Below are 20,288 nucleotides of genomic sequence, written 5' to 3'. Positions count from 1 at the left end.
AACTACATACAAATGGTAACTTATTTTGTTTTGAAAAAATAACTGAAAGTCATTGGTGGTTACAGTTGAGGTGTATGAGATAATAACGAACAGATTAGTTTGTCCAATGACTTCATACGTGATTTTCCTCAGGACTTTACTAAAAGAGTATTTGAATTTAGGTAAAGAAGTGTAAAGCAGCAATTTTCAACCCGTGTATGTGCTGCAAGGATTTTTAAACATGCAACACTTGACTATTTAGTCAGGGCCACTGATCTCCTTTCCTTTAGATTGCCAAATTAAAAAAATGACAACAGCCAACACAACAATAGCATTAGGTGTCCATGCCCTGTCTTGAACCATGAATACAGGATGTCCCCAAAAAATATATACACACTTTAACAGCTGGTAGCTCAATTTTGAAAATAAAATGTATTTTAGTGTAATTATAAATGCCTTTATAATTATTCAAAGTGTGTGTATACATTTTTGGGGACACATATGTCATAAGTATAGATAGGCACCTGATTTTTTTTAAAGTTATTTTGGAGCAAAAAGGGTTAGTAATTCTCCCCCCCCCCCCCTTTTTGTGTAAATCAATCAAAATTATGCCTATTTTTTGGTCAGATCAGCAAAAAATATATTTTTTGGTATGCCGCAGAATTTTAGCAATTAGTATGTGTGCCATGAGATTAAAAAGGTTGAAAATCGCTGGTGTAAAGCATTTTAATGATGGGCCTAAGGTCTCCCAGTGTTGACGTTACAGACTTTTACTTTGACGACCATATGACAATATACATTTTAGATCAAAGAGGCAATGTGCAGGGTGTAGACCACTTCTTTTCAAAATATCTGAATACGGTATTTATGCATCATGAGGCCTTTGACGTTTTGTTTTAAATTATTTCTAAAGTGTATGTTTTTTGTTTTCTGGGAAGTGTCTCAGTAAAGGTTAGGAATTCGGTATTCAATATTTTTCTTTTCTTTGAGGGAATAGGCACTGTGCTCCACAATGCGACAAAAAGAACTGCAGGAGAGGAAGATTTAATTTTCTTTAAGTTTGTCAGAGCTGTTCTGTGTGCCCTTGCCCTTGTGACACCCCTGTCTGTAACCATTTATCACTGCGACATTTTCTCATCAGTAGACAAAGGATATATTCCCTACTTGACGTGTAGGGCTTCAGCTGCTCAGCCTTCATGAATGTTAATGTGAATACAACCTTCCTTCTGCATATAGGTTACTTTTCTTATTTTAATGTCAATAGGCAGTGGGATCCTTGTGAGAGCCCTAGTGATAGTGTTTCAAGCACTTCTACAGGACTGCAGCTCGTTGGTTTTTTTTTTAATAAATACTTTCTCAATGACATCTGCATGCTCTTGAATTGTTATTTATATTTCACAAAGATGCAGTTATTGAACTTCTTACAAAAAAACAATAATAGAATTATATTTTATTATTAAAATATACAAAGGAGGCAGTTAACCATGAATTGTTGGCCAAGTTCCAAAAAGCTGGCCAGTAGGAACAAATACTTTGTCTTGGAGAAAAAGGATGTCCCCAGTACTTAGCAAAGCCAAAAGGCTTTTCATTTTTTTGAGATCTCATCTGACACAATTTTCATTAAAAGGCTGTAGATGAAAGAATATGTATTTTCTAAGAATGTGTGTTTCTGTCACTACCTTTAGGTTTTCAGATTTGCTCCAGAATAAAAATTGTAACAAGAGTGTAAATTCATACAGCTGGTTAGGAGTGATACTTGGCAAGATGTATAATAGTTAAAAATGCAATTGACTGAACTATTGTTAAGTAATTACCTTGGATTCACATACAGATATATAATGATATGATTCAACACATATGTTTAGGAAATTTTACTATCGTAATAGCCAAAAACCTGCAAATATTCTAAATATTCATCAGTAGCAGACTGGATATTCTTGTACATTTAAATAATGTAATATTATACTTTTGTTCAAAACAATGAAGCTGATCTGTATTTTCTGATTTATTCATTCATTTACCTAACAATTTCTTTTTTGGGGAAAAGTATATGTGAGACCTCTGTTCTAGACATTGGGATACACTGCTTAAAAAGAGAAAGTTTCCTTACATGTGGGACTTCCATGAATAGGCACATGGGAAGATCTCCAAAATGAATTTTAAAGAGAAAAAAGTAAGTTGCCATATAGGAGGTATGATGTTATTTCTATAGAATAAAATTTTAAATGTACACCCCATCACATATTCATATATCGATACAGGATAATGCATTTTATTTTTCTTTCTGGAAAATTACTAAAGGAATTTTTAACAGTGGTTGAAAAGGACTAGATACAGCAGGGGAATAGGCAGGAGACTTTTCCTTTTCTTCTTAGACCTCTCTATATAAGTTGAGTTTTTATTACCACATGCTTTTATTATTAAAAAATATTAGGACTGCCCTGACCGGTTTGGCTCAGTGGATAGAGCGTCGGCCTGCGCACTGAGGGGTCCCAGGTTCGATTCCGGTCGGGGGCATGTGCCTTGGTTGCTGGTCGATGTTCCGCTCTCATCGATGTTTCTGACTCTCTATCCTTCTCCCTTCCTCTCTGTAAAAAATCAGTAAAATATATTTTAAAAAAATATTAGGACTGACCATATTTTATCATTGAATAAGTGGACTTGTTGTGTCCACAGTTAACAAATAATCAGCCATCCATCTCTTAATCATTCCTGAGTCAGTGTGTACTTTGTATTCAAGTAGTGACTGCCTGGAGAAAAGAACCAGATCAAGAGCCTTGGAAATAAAAAATGAAAGAGTAACAAAACATTGAATTCTTTTTATATTTCTTCTTGATTTCTCTCTGCCAGATTTCTTTCATTCCTCCCCTTTTACTCTGTTCCTTCCTATATCCTTTTATCAGTCTTTCTCTCTAATTCTACTTTCTAGCAGCAAAACCAGCAAATACATTAAGGAAATACGTAAGCACAAATGAATTTAAAACTGGATTATGGGATGAAACCTTAAAAAAATTTCCCTCATCTTTGACCTTCAAACAAACTATATGTAGAGAAAATTACTGTGATTCTTCTCTAGAAATCCTGAAGAAAAAAAAAAACACCCCAACAGATTGCATGACTTAGATATGTTCCGCTAGAGGTGAACCACCAGATGACCTGCCTAATTGCTGTTCACTCTGATTTTAAAGTATAGTGATTACCCAACAACATAAACTGATGAACAAAAATAGATCCAGAAACAAGGAAGCATTGAACAGACCGTCAAACCTCAGAGAGAAGGCAGGGAGGGGGCAGTTAAGAGATCAGCCAAAGGACTTGTGTGCATGCATATAAGCATAACCAATGGACACAGACACTAGGGGGTTGGTGAGAGCATGTGCTAGGGGGTAGGAGTGGCCAGGGAGCAGTCAATGTGGGGGGAGGGGGGGGAAGAAGACATGTATAGTACTTAATAACTTGAAGTAATAAAGAATTTATAAAAAGTAAAGCATAGTGATTATCATAATCACCATTCTGCAATAATGTGGATAAGAGTCAAGCATACTTCAGGCATCCAGCATTTCTTATAAATGCTAGAAAGTCATTCAAGGATATTAAATATGACTTGACAGTGATCATCCTAATGTTTCCGTCTGCATAGACATTACTAGAGGAAAAGTAGACTTGCAAATACTATTCTTAAATTCTTTAGCTAGATAGTGCACACAGAAAGAAACGGTTACATGTTTATAATTAAGTAGACTATAACTTGAAATGCTTTGTTTCCCGTGATCTTTACAGTCACTATTGCCACATAGGTAAATTGGTGCGGGTGAATAACCTATAACCTATAAACCGCTGGCTGTTGTGTTTACTCCTCCAAAGATCTAAGGTGGTCAGACAGAATTTAAATAACTGTTTAACCAAGGAAGACAGGAGGGATGACCCAGTATATGGAATTGGATGAGGGCAGAAGGTGATCACCCAGAAGTAGAGTGCAAGTCAAAATAGAGTCTAGAGAGCAGCCATCCAGTTAAATTTCTTAGGTATTTGGTTTGTTAATGGAGTTGGGAAGATTAGGGGGTGGGGAAGCATAAAGGGAGAACGGAAGGGCACTAGCGTCTTCTCATTCTAGTCTGGGTTCTTTCCAAGTAGTTACAGACCACTGTGACAATTCACAGCTTAAACAACTGTACCTGAAAAACCAAGCAGGAAGTTCAAAAGCAAAGCTTCCATGCTCATATAAAGAATCATAGAACTGTGGGATGTATATGTGAAGATACTGCTGAATATACTAAGTGAAGATACTGCTGAATATACTAAGACAGAAACTACATCTATTCATTCCACAATTATTACTTCAGTGCCTTCTGTATTTCAGGCCCTGTTTTAAGCATTGGGTATATGTGCTGAACAAACAGGCCCAAGTCCTTGCTCTCGTGAAGCTTCAATTCTTGTGGTAGAAGAGAAAGAAAACCAAATAAGTGAAAAAAATATCGATATGTTACATGTGATAAATTAGTGGAGGAAAAGTATGTAGAGAAGGGGGTTGGAGTGTTTTGGGTGGGAGGACTTGTCATCTGCAATAGGGGGGGTAAGGAAAGACCTGTTTTAAAAAATGATAGACTAGCATAGGCCTGAAGAAAGTAAGTGTGTGAGCCATGTTGGTACCTGGGAGAACTTGTCAGGCAGAAGGAGCAACGAAGTGGCTTGCCAGCCCAGTCCCTGAGAGGAACTGTGCCTAGTGTGTATTGGAGGAACAGCAGGAAGGTCAGTGTGGCTGGAGAGGTTTATACAAGGGAGCAGAGCAGTAGGAAATGAGGTTAGAGGGAGCCAAATTGGAGATCGGACTTTGTAGGCCATTGCCAAGACTTGGGCTTTTACTTGGAGTGAGATGGGAAACCATGAGAGGATTTTGAACAGTGCAGGATATTATTATCCACGTTTTAAAAGGATCACTTAGGGGGGCTTACGTAGAAGCAGGGAGATCAGTTAGGAGGCTCCTGCAGTAACTCAGGCAAGAGGGAGGTGGGCTTGAGTCAGAGAGAAGATCAAATGTCAGATTGATTGGGATTACAAATATTTAGTTTAAAAATATTTTTTTCAAAGCAAATGAATTCATGAGGTTGCTCAATTTTGGTTTTAAAGATATTTTTTACTGTTTCCTTCTTGCATACTTTGATTAGTGAGTCTGTCTTTAAAGCCCGTTTCCCCCATTAATTTTAAATATACCATACTTAACCACTATAGCAGTTGTTGGATGTAAATAAAGATTTTCTTTTTCCTTCTTACATGTTTTCTTTTATGTATAGTTAAGGTTGAGATTATTTTTCCACCTTTTTTCCCACGCTTTGATCCTATCTGGCTTCTAAATCCCTTCAGAATTATTTGAAGCAAAGAATTCCTGCTGACTTTAAAGAGTATTTTACATTTGGATTTACTCAGTGGGGTATATAGCAAGAGTAGTGGAACCTTCCTTCCTTTCCATGCCAAGTAGTGTTTGGCAATGATATATGGTGATCGGTGAGTAGTCTGTTAAAAAGAAACACACTGAAATTCATCTCTTTGATTTGTTGTTTGAAAAGGACTCATTTTCAATTCTAAATCTAACCTGTTATTTTGTAGGAGAATCTAGTCTATTAATAGAAACTTTACTATCTTCCCTTTCATCTACTAGTATATCATAACATAATATAAATGAATTTTTGATTTGTGAAGATTTCTACATCTTATTGTTTCATTCATTTCATTGAAAGATGAATATTTTACTACACCAGTCCTCAAAAGAAAATTTCTTGTGTGTTATTTTTGGCTTTGTCAAACACAAATTATGTAGGCTTTATAATCAATGCTGATAACAAAAGAAGATATTAGATTGAGAAAGGATCATTCTTTGTATAAAAATTTCATGGTCACTTATAAGGCAAAGCTGTAAAACCATCACCTAATCTAATAAGATATGCTAACTAGCCCTTCTACATTATTTGTTTTAATAGCAACTGGATGGGCTAGAGCTTGGAGGTGCATATGATATGAATACCTGAAACAGTTTATAGTAAATTTTCTTTTCTTCCTGCCTTGTCCTATCTTCCTTGATCCATATTCACCTTTCTCTAAATATCTGCTCTTTACTCATTAAAATTCTAGTTTCATAAGAACGATTGCTATTGTTTGTTGGATGTGTGTAATGAGAGCATCCAAATGCATTGCTAATGGACTGGGAAACTTCAACCAGGAAATTATGATAAGAATGGTTAACATCTACCTCTTTCAACATTTATGAAGTTAAGGCAATCTGTGCAAAACTGACATTTCAATAGCTATATCAACTGTAGATCTCTTTGGCAGCATTTGCCACCTTAACAATATTAAGTTTTTCAATCCATGAATACAGGCTGTCTTTCCATTTATTTATATTCTTTCATTTCAGCATTTTTTTGCATTTTATTGATTAAATAAATATACTTCTAAGTATTAATTCTTCTTGATGTTTAAACATTTTTACTGATTTTTGAGAGAGAGAGAAAGGTCAATTTGTCATTCCACTTATTTATGCATTCACTGCTGGTGTACAGAAATACCTGTGATTTTTATGTGTTGACCATGTAATATGCAATTTTGCTAAAAGCATTTATTAGCTCTAATGACACTGCTGTACATTTGTTTTATTTATTTATTTATTTATTTATTTATTTATTTATTTTTATTGCTTAAAGTATTACAAAGGGTATTACATATGTATCCATTTTATGCCCCCACCCTAGACAGTCCCCTAGCCTCCCCTATCCCCCAGTGTCTTATGTCCATTGGTTATGCTTATATGCATGCATACAAGTCCTTTAGTTGATCTCTTACCCCACTACCTCCTGCCCCCCAACCCTCCCCGGCCTTCCCGCTGCAGTTTGACAATCTGTTTGAGGCAGCTCTGCCTCTGTATCTATTATTGTTCAAAAGTTTATAATGGTCTCTATTGTCCATGAATGAGTGAGATCATGTGGTACTTTTCCTTCATTGACTGGCTTATTTCACTTAGCATAATGCTCTCCAGTTCCATCCATGACGTTGCAAATGGTAAGAGTTCCTTCCTTTTTACAGCAGCATAGTATTCCATCGTGTAGATGTACCACAGTTTTCTAATCCATTCATCTACTGATGGGCACTTAGGCTGTTTCCAGATCTTAGCTATGGTGAATTGTGCTGCTATGAACATAGGGGTGCATATATCCTTTCTGATTGGTGTTTCTGGTTTCTTGGGATATATTCCTAGAAGTGGGATCACAGGGTCAAATGGGAGTTCCATTTTCAGTTTTTTAAGGAAACTCCATACTGTCTTCCATAGTGGCTGCACCAGTCTGCATTCCCACCAGCAGTGCACAAGTGTTCCTTTTTCTCCACATCCTCTCCAGCACTTGTCGTTTGTTGATTTGTTGATGATAGCCAATCTGACAGGTGTGAGGTGGTACCTCATTGCTGTTTTGATTTGCATCTCTCGGATGATTAGTGACTTTGAGCATGTTTTCATATGTCTCTTGGCTTTCTGAATGTCCTCTTTTGAAAGGTGTCTATTTAGGTCCTTTGCCCATTTTTTGATTGGATTGTTTATCTTCCTTTTGTTAAGTTGTATGAGTTCCCTATAAATTTTGGAGATTAGGCCCTTATCAGATATGTCATTGGCAAATATGTTTTCCCACACAGTGGGTTTTCTCGTTGTTTTGTTGATGGTTTCTTTTGCTGTGCAGAAGCTTTTTATTTTGATGTAGTCCCATTTGTTCATTTTTTCTTTAGTTTCAAGTGCCCTAGGAGCTGTATCAGTGAAGAAATTGCTTCGGCATATGTCTGAGATTTTGTTGCCTTTGGATTCTTCTAGAATTTTTATGGTTTCCTGTCGTACATTTAAGTCCTTTATCCATTTTGAGTTAATTTTTGTGTATGGTGTAAGTTGGTGGTCTAGTTTCATTTTCTTGCATATATCTGTCCAATTTTCCCAACACCATTTATTGAAGAGACTATCTTGGCTCCATTGTATGTTCTTGCCTCCTTTGTCAAATATTAATTGAGCATATTGGTTCGGGCCGATTTCTGGGCTCTCTATTCTATTCCATTGATCTATATGCCTATTCTTGTGCCAGTACCAGGCAGTTTTGAGAACAGTGGCTTTGTAATACAACTTGATATCTGGTATTGAGATCCCACCTACTTTGTTCTTTTTCAGGATTGCTGCAGCTATTCGGGGTCTTTTTTTATTCCAGATGAATTTTTGGAAAGTTCGTTCTAGATCTCTGAAGTATGCCGTTGGTATTTTAATGGGAAGTGCGTTGAATTTATAGATTGCTTTGGGTAGTATGGACATTTTAATGATGTTGATTCTACCAATCCATGAACACGGTATGTTCTTCCATCTGTTTATGTCTCCCTCTATATCTTTTTTCAACGTCCTGTAGTTTTCTGAGTAGAGGTCTTTTACCTCTTTAGTTAAGTTTATTCCTAGGTAGCTTAATTTTTTTGGTGCAATGGTAAACGGGATTGTTTTTATAATCTCTCTTTCTGAAAGTTCACTATTGGTGTATAGAAATGCCTCAGATTTCTTGGGGTTAATTTTGTATCCTGCTACATTGCCAAATTCATGTATTAAGTCTAGTAGTTTTTTGATGGAGTCTCTAGGGTTTTGTATGTATAATATCATGTCGTCTGCAAATAAGGACAGTTTTACTTCCTCTTTTCCAATTTGGATGCCTTTTATTTCTTCTTCTTGCCGAATTGCAATGGCTAACACTTCCAATACTATGTTGAACAGGAGTGGTGAGAGGGGGCATCCCTGTCTTGTTCCTGTTCTTAGGGGAAATGGTGTTAGTTTTTGTCCATTGAGTATGATGTTGGCTGTGGGCCTGTCATATATGGCTTTTATTATGTTGAGGTATGATCCTTCTACTCCCACCTTGCTGAGAGTTTTTTATCAAAAATGGGTGTTGAATTTTGTCAAATGCTTTTTCTGCATCAATTGATATGACCACGTGTTTTTTTTCTTTCAATTTGTTTATGTGATGTATCATGTTTATTGATTTGCGGATATTGTACCATCCTTGCATCCCTGGGATAAATCCTACTTGGTCATGGTGTATGATCTTTCTGATGTACTGCTGGATCCGATTTGCTAAGATTTTGTTGAGGATTTTGGCATCTATGTTCATGAGGGATATTGGCCTGTAATTCTCTTTCATTGTGTTGTCTTTACCTGGTTTTGGTATTAGGGTGATGCTAGCTTCATAGAATGAGCTTGGAAGTGTTCCTTCCTCTTGAATTTTTTGTGGTAGTCTGAGGAGGATAGGTTTTAGTTCTTCCTTGAATGTTTGGTAAAACTCCCCTGTGAAGCCGTCTGGTCCTGGGCTTTTGTTTGATGGAAGCTTTTTGATGACTGCTTCAATTTCTTCCATAGTTATTGGCCTGTTGAGATTTTTAGATTCTTCCTGATTGAGTTTTGGAATGTTGTATTTTTCTAGGAATTTGTCCATTTCCTCCAGGTTGTCTAGTTTGTTGGAGTAGAGCTGTCCATAGTATTTTTTAACAATCATTTGTATTTCTGTGGGGTCTGTTGTTATTTCGCCTCTATCGTTTCTGATTTTATTTATTTGGGTCCTCTCTCTCTGCTTCTTGGTGAGTCTGGCTAGAGGTTTGTCAATCTTGTTTATCCTTTCAAAGAACCAGCTCTTGGTTTCATTGATTTTCTGTATTGTTTTTTTGGTCTCTATGTCATTTATTTCTGCTCTAATCTTTATTATCTCCTTCCTTCTGCTCACTCTGGGGTTTTCTTGTTGCTCTCTTTCTAATTCTTTGAGTTGTAGAGTTAGATGATTTACTACCATTTTTTCTTGTTTTTTGAGATAGGCCTGTAGGGCTATAAACTTCCCTCTCAGGACTGCTTTCATTGTGTCCCATAGGTTTTGGATTGTTGTGTTTTCATTGTCATTCGTTTCCAGGATGTTTTTAATTTCTTCTTTGATCTCATTGGTAACCCAATCAATATTTAATAGCATGCTATTCAGCTTCCAGGTGTTTGAGTATTTTGGGTTGTTTTTATTGTAGTTTATTTCTAATATTATGCCATCGTGGTCTGCGAAGACGCTTTTTATGATTTCAATCTTCTTGAATTTGGGGATACTTTGCTTGTGACCCAATATATGGTCTATTTTTGAATATGTCTTATGAGCATTTGAGTAGAATGTATATTCCCTGGCTTTGGGGTGAAGTGTTCTGAAGATGTCTATTAAGTCCATCTGATCTAGTGAGTCATTTAGGATTGCTGTATCTTTGCTGATTGTTTGTTTAGAGGGCTTATCCAGTGCTGTCAGTGGTGTATTAAAGTCTCCTACTATGATTGTATTGTTGTCGATCTCTCCTTTGATATCTTCCAGGAGTTTTTTTATGAATTTGGGTGCTCCTGCATTGGGTGCATATATGTTTACCATGGTTATATCTTCTTGTTGTATTGATCCCTTTAGTATTATGAAGTGGCCTTCCTTATCTCTTGTTATGGCCTTCACTTTGAGGTCTATTTTGTCCGATATAAGTATTGCTACCCCAGCTTTCTTTTCCTTTCCATTTGCCTGAAAGATATTTTTCCATCCTTTCACTTTCAGTCTGTGTGAGTCCCTTCTAATGAGGTGGGTTTCTTGTAGACAGCAGATGTATGGGTCATGTTTTTTTATCCATTCAGCCACTCGATGTCTTTTGTTTGGAGCATTTAGTCCGTTTACGTTTAAAGTTATTATTGAAAGGTACTTGTTTGTAGCCATTTCTTTTTTTGTGTGGCTGTTTTCTTTCTGAGCTTTTTATTTCTTATTTTTATACCAGTCCCTTTAGCATTCCTTGCATTGCTGGCTTGGTGGTGACAAACTCCCTTAGCCTTTTTTTGTCTGTGAAGCTTCTTATTTCCCCTTCAAGTTTGAATGATAGCCTTGCTGGATAGAGTATTCTTGGATTCAGTCCTTTGCTTTGCATCACTTTGTAAATTTCAGTCCATTCTTTTCTGGCCTGATGTGTTTCTGTTGAGAAATCATTTGACAATCTAATGGGAGATCCCTTGTATGTAACTTTCCGTCTCTCTCTTGCAGCCTGTAAGATTCTCTCTTTGTCCTGAACATTTGCCATGGTGATTATGATGTGTCTTGGTGTGGGTCTTTTCAGGTTCAACTTGTTTGGGACTCTCTGGGCTTGTGTGACTTTTTTCTTCCCCACCTCAGGGAAGTTTTCTGATATTATTTCTTCGAGTAGGTTTTCTAATCCTTGTTCATCCTTCTGTTTTTCTGGAACTCCTATTATTCGTATGTTGTTTCGTTTCATGTTGTCCCAAAGCTCCCTTAGGCTCTCCTCCTGTCCTTTAATTTTTTTCTCCAATTGCAGTACATTTTGGGTGTGTTTTGCTTCCTTGTCTTCTAATTCACTAATTCGGTCCTCCGCTTCTCCTAGTCTACTGTTGATACTTTCAATGGAGTTTTTCATTGCAGCTATATCACTCTTCATTTCTTCTTGGGTCTTACTTAAGTTGTTGATTTTTTCATCTGTTTCTTCTAGCTTCTTCCATATGTTATCGATTTTTTCATCTGTTTCTTCTAGCTTCTTCCATATGTTATCGATTTTTTCATCTGTTTCTTCTTGCTTCTTGCAGAGGTTGTCGATTTTTTCCTCCATCCGGTTTATGCACTCTAGGACCCTTATTCTGAATTCTTTATCTGTCATGTTGCATGCCTCTGTATTACTTAGCTGCTTTTCTGGAGAGTCCTTCTTCTCTTTCCTTTGGGGGTTTCTTTGTCTACCCATGTTTGATCTCACTGACATATCTAGACGTTGAGTCGTTCAGTGGTTGCTCCCTTGGTGGCAGTGACTCCTTGGTCTGTGGTTGCTCTTCGGGTGGTTGCGGTAGCAGCTGCTTTTCAGTTGGCAGCAGCTCCTCTGGTGGGTGCTGTTCACAGCTGTGGTGGCTCTTCTGGCTGGTGGGGCGAGGTTTCACGTACAGCTGCTGTTCCTCAGCAGAGGATGTGGTGCTCAGGAGGTTGCTATTGCTTGGATCTGCTGCGTTGATTTAAAGGCACAAAATACAACACAACAAGGCACCACGTACCAGGCACTATACACAAATATATTCACGATATTAATAACCCCAAATAAAGGTGACCACCTAAATTAAGAGAATTAGGGGATAAGGAAGAAGGAAGAGAAAAAGATAAAAGAGAAAAAAGAAAAGAAAAGTAGGGACCAAAAAAAGGAGTGCAAAAATGAAATTGGGAAAAAGGAGGGGGGAAAATAAAAGCGAGAAAAGAAAAGAAAAAAAAAAGAGCGAAAAGAGAGAATGAAGTGGAAGAGGGGAAGAGACTTTATATATGAGGAGAATACTCCTATAGAACAGCCATTAATCCCAACAAATTCCAGCAACAGCTCCCTGGATATGAATGCAAACTAGAAACAACCAATAATATAATGATGAAAATAGAATGGAGAACACTAATCCCAAAATAAAATAAAGAGAAAATAAAATGGCACTTTAAAAAATGGTAAAATGGTAGCAGTAATAATACTGGTTAAAAATAAGAAGGTAGTAACTAAAAGGGTAAAATCAGGTGATGGAAAAAGAAGAAAAAAAAAAAGAATAGAAAAAAAAAGAAAAAAAATTGGTTTCTTAGTTAAAAAGTGAAAAAAGAAAAAAAAATTGCAGTAGTGAAGGTCCTTCGGTTCTTCTATTCTTCAGTGTGGCTCGCCTTAGACCTTCCAGGTATTCAGGAGAGTGTTGAGTTTCCCTGCGATATACTGTTCCTCTGTGTTGTAAACCACAGTCCTTATTTTAAAGCATGCCGCATTTATTTCCCAGACTGCCTTATTTTGTGTTTAGCAAAGAGTCAGTTTGTGGGTCAGCCTCTGGGTGGCAGTGTTCTGGGGTTGGCCTCTGAGGCTATAGGGCCTCTCTGTCCAGTGGAAGTTCACTGCCCAGAGCTGACTGTGTAATAGTTGCCGGCGCTATGTTGTTGCTGGGATTGAAAATCCCTCTATAGGCCAGACCCTGTTAACTCCCAGGGAGTGATCAGGTTATCTTAATCCTTGATCTCGTTCAGGGTGGAATCTGGGTGTGGCTGTGCTCCTTGCCTGGGGGCTGGGGGGAGGAGTCTCACTCTCTGGAGAGGATGGCTGCCCCAGTCCTGGGCTCAGGGGTGTCTCAGCACTCAATTCACTGCCACCTCTCCCGGCTCCCCCCCTCTCCCCAGTCTCTCCCCAGATTCCACTCCTCCGCACACTCTCCCTCTCTTCAGCACAGGTGAGTGTCTGTATCCGAAATGTCCCATGAACAGGATTCAGTGAAAACAAACAAACAAACGCCGGCCGTGGAAACGGGGAAGGCTTGGTTTCTGTAAGCTTCTTCTCTTACCGGGACTGCATGGTCAGGTCAGCTCTTCAGGCTGCCCCCTTTAGGCTCAGTCCTCCGTGATCACAGAACCCAGCTCTCAATTTCCCTGGCGGCGCCAGGAATCCCGCGGTTCTCCTTCCCCCCCCCCCCCCCCCCCCCCCCCCCCGTCAGGGGCTGTGCCTGTACCAGGGGACGCGGCTGTCTGCCACACGGTCTCCCTCCGACTCTCTGGGCTCAGAGGTCTGGCAAACTTTCCTGCCCAAATCCCTGGTTTTTTTACCTTTCCAGGGGAGTTCTGCTCTTCCCGGCTGCAAACCCTCTCACCAGCTGAGCAATTTCGCCAATTCGGTGTGGGTGTTACTAGTTTCAGCTGCTCATTCCATTTGCTCCCGACACTGCTGTACATTTAATCTGTTGCTATATACTGTTTTGACTGAAGAAAATCAGAAAATATGAAGAATGGGTACAGGATTTCCTATTGGGGTGCTGAAAATGTTCTGAAAATAGTGGTGATGGTTGTGAATGTACTAAATGCCACTGAACTGTACACTTTAAAATGGTTAAAATGGTACATTATATGTCATGTGTATGTTACTACAATTATTTAAAAAAGAAAACAGATGTCTTTTATTAAGCCAGACATTAAGAAGAGATTTATGTTTGAGGACATATATTTTCATAAATATGTTATTTATATTAACATGAAATGGGTTTATTTTTAACTGAATTAATAAATACACATCTTAAATTGTTATTTGTTTTTAATTTTTAATATTATAAATATTGATAGGTATAAGTAATCAAAAGCTTGAGTCTTCAATCTTTAAGAGACTGAAAGAATCCTGACTCTAAAATGGTTGAGATCCACAAATCTATTCCATAAAGTGTAGCCTTAAAATTATCTAAGCCATGTTATTGTATGAGTTTGATGGTACAAAGATTTTATAATATGTCAGCTGTGAATCTAAGAGATTAAAGCATATTTAGAAAAACATCTTCTGATCATATTAGCTACCAAAATCTAAATTAGGTTAGGAACTATATTAGTGGTCTACAGGGAGGAGTGGAGAAGTTAATGAAAGATGAGTGTTGGGAGCTGGAAAAGGTGGGTGATGGGTGAAGAGGGAATTAGGAAATCATGATTCAGTGCATTCAATTTAACAAATGAGTAATATTATGTGATTTTTTCTGTTGTCTAAGTATCTGTACTAATAATACATAATCTACACTTATTATGTGCCAAATACTGTTCTAAGAGATTTATTATGTATTGTGGCACTAAATTATTATTTTTGAGGAACAATTTGAAAATAACTTACTGGCATCATGACACTTTACCCCTACATACCTCAATATGTCTCCAAAGGACAAAGGCTTTTTTTCCCCCAAAAAGCTTTATTGTTTCATTTGGTCCAATGCATGGGAGAGGGCCTCAGGGCGGTTAAAAGAATGGCTCAGAGTTTAGGGAAGAGGTTCAGGTAAAAGCCAGACACCAGGGGATGCAGAGGGCCCCCTCAAAGGCTCTGGGCTGCACAGGCTCCTAGTCCTGCTTGAGGGTGAGCCTTTCGAAGAGACACCCGCTCAGCCCAGCCTGGGGCCGCCAGCCTGCGGAGGTGAGTCAGGTGCCGCCCATCTTCTTGATGAGTTTCACCCCCTCATCCGGAAGTGGTTCTCCAGGAAGTCACAGAGACGAGGGTCTGCACAGGTAGAACCCGGGGCCTGCAGCTCCACAAGGGCCTGGTTCGGGTTCCTCTCCAAGGCCAGAGCGGCTTCCATGGCGTCCTGAGTTTGGCCCACTCATCTTGGGGAGGCTTCCGCACGTCCTGGAAGGGAATGTGGCCACCGCGCTGGTTTTGCTTCTGTAAGAGACACTGGGCGCCCTCTCACTTCTTGGCCAACTCGCGGAAGTGGCCCACGCCGAGAGCCGCATCGTCAGGGTGGAAATAGAAGCCCAGAGAGGTAGGTGTGGGAGGCCCGCAGATGCCCGGTGGCCAGGGGCTTGGCCGCAGCCTCCACCTCGGTGGAATGATTCTGACGAATTTGGGAGCTCATGGTTGTTCGGCTATAAGGAGTTAAGGTAGAAGAAAACCCGGTGTGTTGGCTGGTCCCAGAGCTGGTTCTGAAGGTGGTGACTGGATAAAATGCAGGAGAGTGGCCGGAGGTTGGGAGAAGGGGCATTTTTGTGTCTTTCCCGTCCAAACACTGTTGAAGCAAGAGACAGATCCAGGACCGCTGAGGGCACTGCCCAAAGGCATTCTTTTACACAACCACAACATAACTATTAAGAAATATAATACTGATATAATTTTATTTTCTAATATTCAGTTAATAGCTAAATATCCAAGGTTGCCCTGATTTTATCCTTTATCTCTCTCTCTCTCTCTCTCTCTTTATTTTAAAATGAGATCCAGGATTTAATCAAGGCTTATGCAATGCATTTAGTTGCCATGCCTCTCTAGTGTCTTAATCCAGTCCAAAAGAATTCCACAGCTCCCCTCCCCCACCTAAAATGTTGCTCTTACATTATTTTGATATTTTTGAAAAATCTAGACTGCAGTTGTGCTGAATGCACCTCAACTTGGATTTGTTTGATTATTTTTTCATGATGAGATTCCGATTAAATACTTTTTTTTACCAAGAATCCCACATTAATGATGTTAGATACTTCATAGCACATCTTATCAGAAGGCACATGATGTGAGTTTGCTTTATTATTTATTCGTGATCAGGCACTCTTCTAAGTACTTAATGCATTTAATTTTAAAACAACCTATGCTATAGCTATTGTTTTATTTCTTAAGATTTCAGTACTTTGTAAATAAGGACACTAAAATATTAAGTATCTTGTCTAGGGTCATATAGCTAGTAAATAGTAGAGCATAGTTCTAAATGTAGGTAGTTTTAGAAACTACTTTGTGAAGAAACTGATTTTGCGATTCTTAAGTCATCACCTACCTTCAGGGTATATAAGTGGAGGCCAGGAGATTGGTCTTGATGCTCACAGTGAGAATTCCTCTGGAGAGAGCTGTCACAGTACTATGGCAGGATAGGAAGAAGCTAGGAAAATTCCTGGGCAAGTGGAATGAGGAAAATGAAAAAAGAATAAGTATAAGAATTGGGACAAATCAATTGGGAAAATAAAACAAAGCCGAACAGTTTGCACAGCTTGTAGCCAGCTTGTGAATCGCGAGTCCTTATATCTTCCCCAACCAAAAACACTTGAGAGCAAATGGTTTATACCTCTCCTCCCTAACCAGAGAATACATAGCTTAAATCACCCTGCCCTGGGAAAATAGAGAACAAAGACCCAATTAATACCACTTGTGCCAGCTAATCCCAAGGACAGATAAAGTCTGGGGGACAAAAAACAAAACCCCAAAAACATTTGGGGGATTTTAGGTAGGGAAGATAGCTGTTAGGGCAGGAGGAGGGGAAGGGAAAAAAAAAGGGGGGGAGCCCTAACTGGTTTGGCTCGGTGGATAGAGCGTCAGCCTGCGGACTGGAGGGTCCCAGGTTTGATTCTGGTCAAGGGCATGTACCTTGGTTGCGGGCACATCCCCAGTAGGGAGTGTGCAGGAGGCAGCTGATCGATGTTTCTCTCTCATCAATGTTTTTAACTCTTTATCCTTCTCCTTTCCTCTCTGTAAAAAATCAATAACATATATATATATATTTTAAAAAAAGAAAAAAGGGTAGTTTATCTCACCCACTGAACAAATAAGTCAGCAGTCTTGGTAATTGCCAAGATAAAATCAGGAGATGTTCTCACAAATTCTGGGAAAAGTCATAACAATGAAAAGGGGGACTTTGAAATCTATCCTATCAGAGAGGGGAACCTTGAAACATATGGGAGGTAGGGGGAGTATAAAACTCTTGAATCTCCACCAGGTGGGGCACTCAGACTAGCTGAGTTGCATGCTTATGCTTTATGCCAAGTGTATTATTATTTTTTTAATGTTTTTTATTGATTTCAGAGATGAAGGAGAGGGGAAGAGAAAGAAACATTAATGATGAGAGAGAATCATTGACTGGTTGCCTCCTGCACACTCCCTACTGGGGATCGAGCCCACAACCTGGGCATGCGCCCTTGACCAGAATCAAACCCGGGACCCTTCAGTCTGCAGGCCAATGCTCTATCCACTGAGCCAAACTGGCTAGGGCCCAAGTGTATTCTTAATAAGCCCACTTGCTTTGCTTCCTTAGTACATTTGCTTGCTTTGTTTCCACACTGCTGTCTAAATTCCTTCTCTGGAGCTGACAAGAGTCAGGCATTCCACTTCCACCACCCATAGGCAAAACTGGTGTTGAGTCAGAATCACTTGGAGAACCTGACATGGACTTTGAGGGACAAAGGGACTGGTACCTGACTCATCCAGAAACAATTGGGAAGTGAGTCTAACTCTGCCCTGCACTCAGAGTAATGGCAAGGGAAAGGTGTGGTGTTCTGAAGACCAGCTGTGGGTATGACCAAAGGGTCTTAATTGTCTAAAGATACCACACCCCAAAGACATATAAAGAGGAAGGAAGTGACCCCTTCATTCCTGTGGTGGACTGAAAAGGATCTGTAATGGACCGCCGGAGGTAGGGAATGGAAGGCTAATGGCAAGTGGCCCGCCCAGAAAAACAGAGCCTGTGTCAGGTATCCCCACAGATGACAGTATTAAGAACTCAATTCGGAAATAATCTTCATTTTCCTCGACATATCTATTTCCCTGCTTTCCAACTCTGAAGGAGCCATAAAAGAGCATAATGAAAAGGGAGAAGTATAAGAATTGGGACAAATCAAGAAAAAGATTGACCACACATTCCTTCCCCACTTTAGGCTTTATAACCTGGATCAGGCTCAAGCAAGCACAGAACTAACTCTCAGAGCATAAATGGGAAATTAAGTTTTGCATTGTATTATCTGAAAATGAGACTATTAGCTAATAATTACAAATGAATGTGAAACATGGGATCCATCCAAGATTTCATCCTGGGGACAGAAAAGAATGGTTAACAGTACAGGTTTTAATCAGTAAACTGAATTCAGTGAACTGGTTACTGATGTATTGAGCTCCTTTCCAAAATTTCCTCCTCATATTAGTCTCATACTAAACTCTGGAAAAGAACTTTCTCAGTCACTTCCAGACTGCCTCCGACCTTTGACTCTGATTTAGGAACAGTTGTTTAATGGTTATTCTTCTCCTGGGAAAATGTCCAGAATTGTGTGCTGTGTAGCCTTTGTGTTAACTGCAAACAGAACTCTTCCAGTTGTTGGATGCTGTAGATTATCACTGACAGCATGAAATTTTTTCAGTAATGCCACCCAAACTCTATCCCTACAGAGGGAGCCAACTGCAGTTGTCTGAGCACAGTCCAAGCACTTGCTTGGATGTTGATTCTGTTCTCCCTATCCCACCCCTACTGCTACATCGTTAAACTAGGTTGTACAGGCAGCACTCCACATCAAAGGTCTTTTATTTCTTCCAACTCAGTCCCATTCTGTCCCTCTCTTCTCCTTTCAACACTGTTCCTAGATGATCCAGCTTTTAACCTTTGGCTTTATCTTCTATTTCCAGCACTATTCTTTCTCTCTAGACCAGTGGTTCTCAACCTTGGCTGCACATTAGAATCACCTGGGAATCTTTTTAAAATCCTGATTTCTGAGCCTCATCCTCCGGAAATTCTGTTTCTTTGTTACTAATGTTGTGACCCCCCACCCCAACAAAGAAACAGAATTTCTGGAGGATGAGACCTAGAAATCAGGATTTTAAAAAGATTCCCAGGTGATTGTAATGTGCAGCCAAGGGTGAGAACCACTGGTCTAGACCTTAGAAAGATGTGTTTTTTTTGGTTGGTGGGAGCATGATCATCCCCAGTAGGATTTGCCTTTGCCCTCTAGTCCCATTAGGATAAACCTTTGCTCAGTCCCACTCCAGGAGCCATAGACCTCACACTCAGAACCTCCAATCCCTCAACAGACCCAAGGTACCTGCCTCTGGTCTCTCAAGGTAGAAGTGAGAAGAAGCCTGCTACTTAGCATCCATCATCATTTTATTTTGTAGAAAGGATATAAGAGGAGAGCTGGTCTGGGAAGAGTGTCTTCCTTCACTTCCAATAGAGAAGGTGTCCCTTGAAGTGCCTCATGATCAGCTGAGCACAGGCCCAAATATACTAACAAGTGGGAAATTTTGGTATATCCAACTGAAAAAAATTATTTCTTAATTGAAGGAGAGAAAAGGAACATTAATTGAGTCATGTATTTATGGAATCATTTTGCATAAAGAGCTAAAAAGTTAAATAACTTAAAATTTTAAAAAAATTACATAAAAATTGCTCTAGCCTGTGGTTGGCAAACTGCAGCTCGTGAGCCACATGCAGCTCTTTGGTCCCTTGAGTGTGGCTCTTCCTAAGCCTTAGGAGTACCCTAATTAAGTTAATAAACATGTACCTACCTATATAGTTTAAGTTTAAAAAATTTGGCTCTCAAAAGAAATTTCAATCATTGTACTGTTGGTATTTGGCTCTGTTGACTAATGAGTTTGCCGACCACGGCCCTAGCCAATTTGTTTCAGTGGATAGAGTGTTGGCCTGTGGACCAAAGGGTCCTGGGTTCAGTTCCGGTCAAAGGCACATACCTCGGTTTCAGGCTCCTTCCCAGGCCCCGGCTCTGGCTGGGGGTGTGCAGGAGGCAACCAATCAATGTGTTTCTCTCATATTGATATATCTCTTTGTCTTTCCCTCTCTCTTCCACTCTCTCTAAAAAATCAATGGAAAAATACCCTCAGGTGAGGATTGAAAAAAAATTACATAAAAATTAAATAAATGTCTTTTATTCTACTGAATGGTGATAATAAAGAACAGAACAGACTACAGTTTTAAATTGGAGGAAAATTAGGTATTAGGTTGAAGCACATGAACTTGCTGTTATTCAACCATTTTGCCCATGTTTGATTAT

The sequence above is a fragment of the Myotis daubentonii genome, chromosome 4, assembly GCF_963259705.1.
Source record: "Myotis daubentonii chromosome 4, mMyoDau2.1, whole genome shotgun sequence".
Lineage (NCBI taxonomy): Eukaryota > Metazoa > Chordata > Mammalia > Chiroptera > Vespertilionidae > Myotis > Myotis daubentonii.
Note: the sequence above shows the minus strand (reverse complement) of the source record.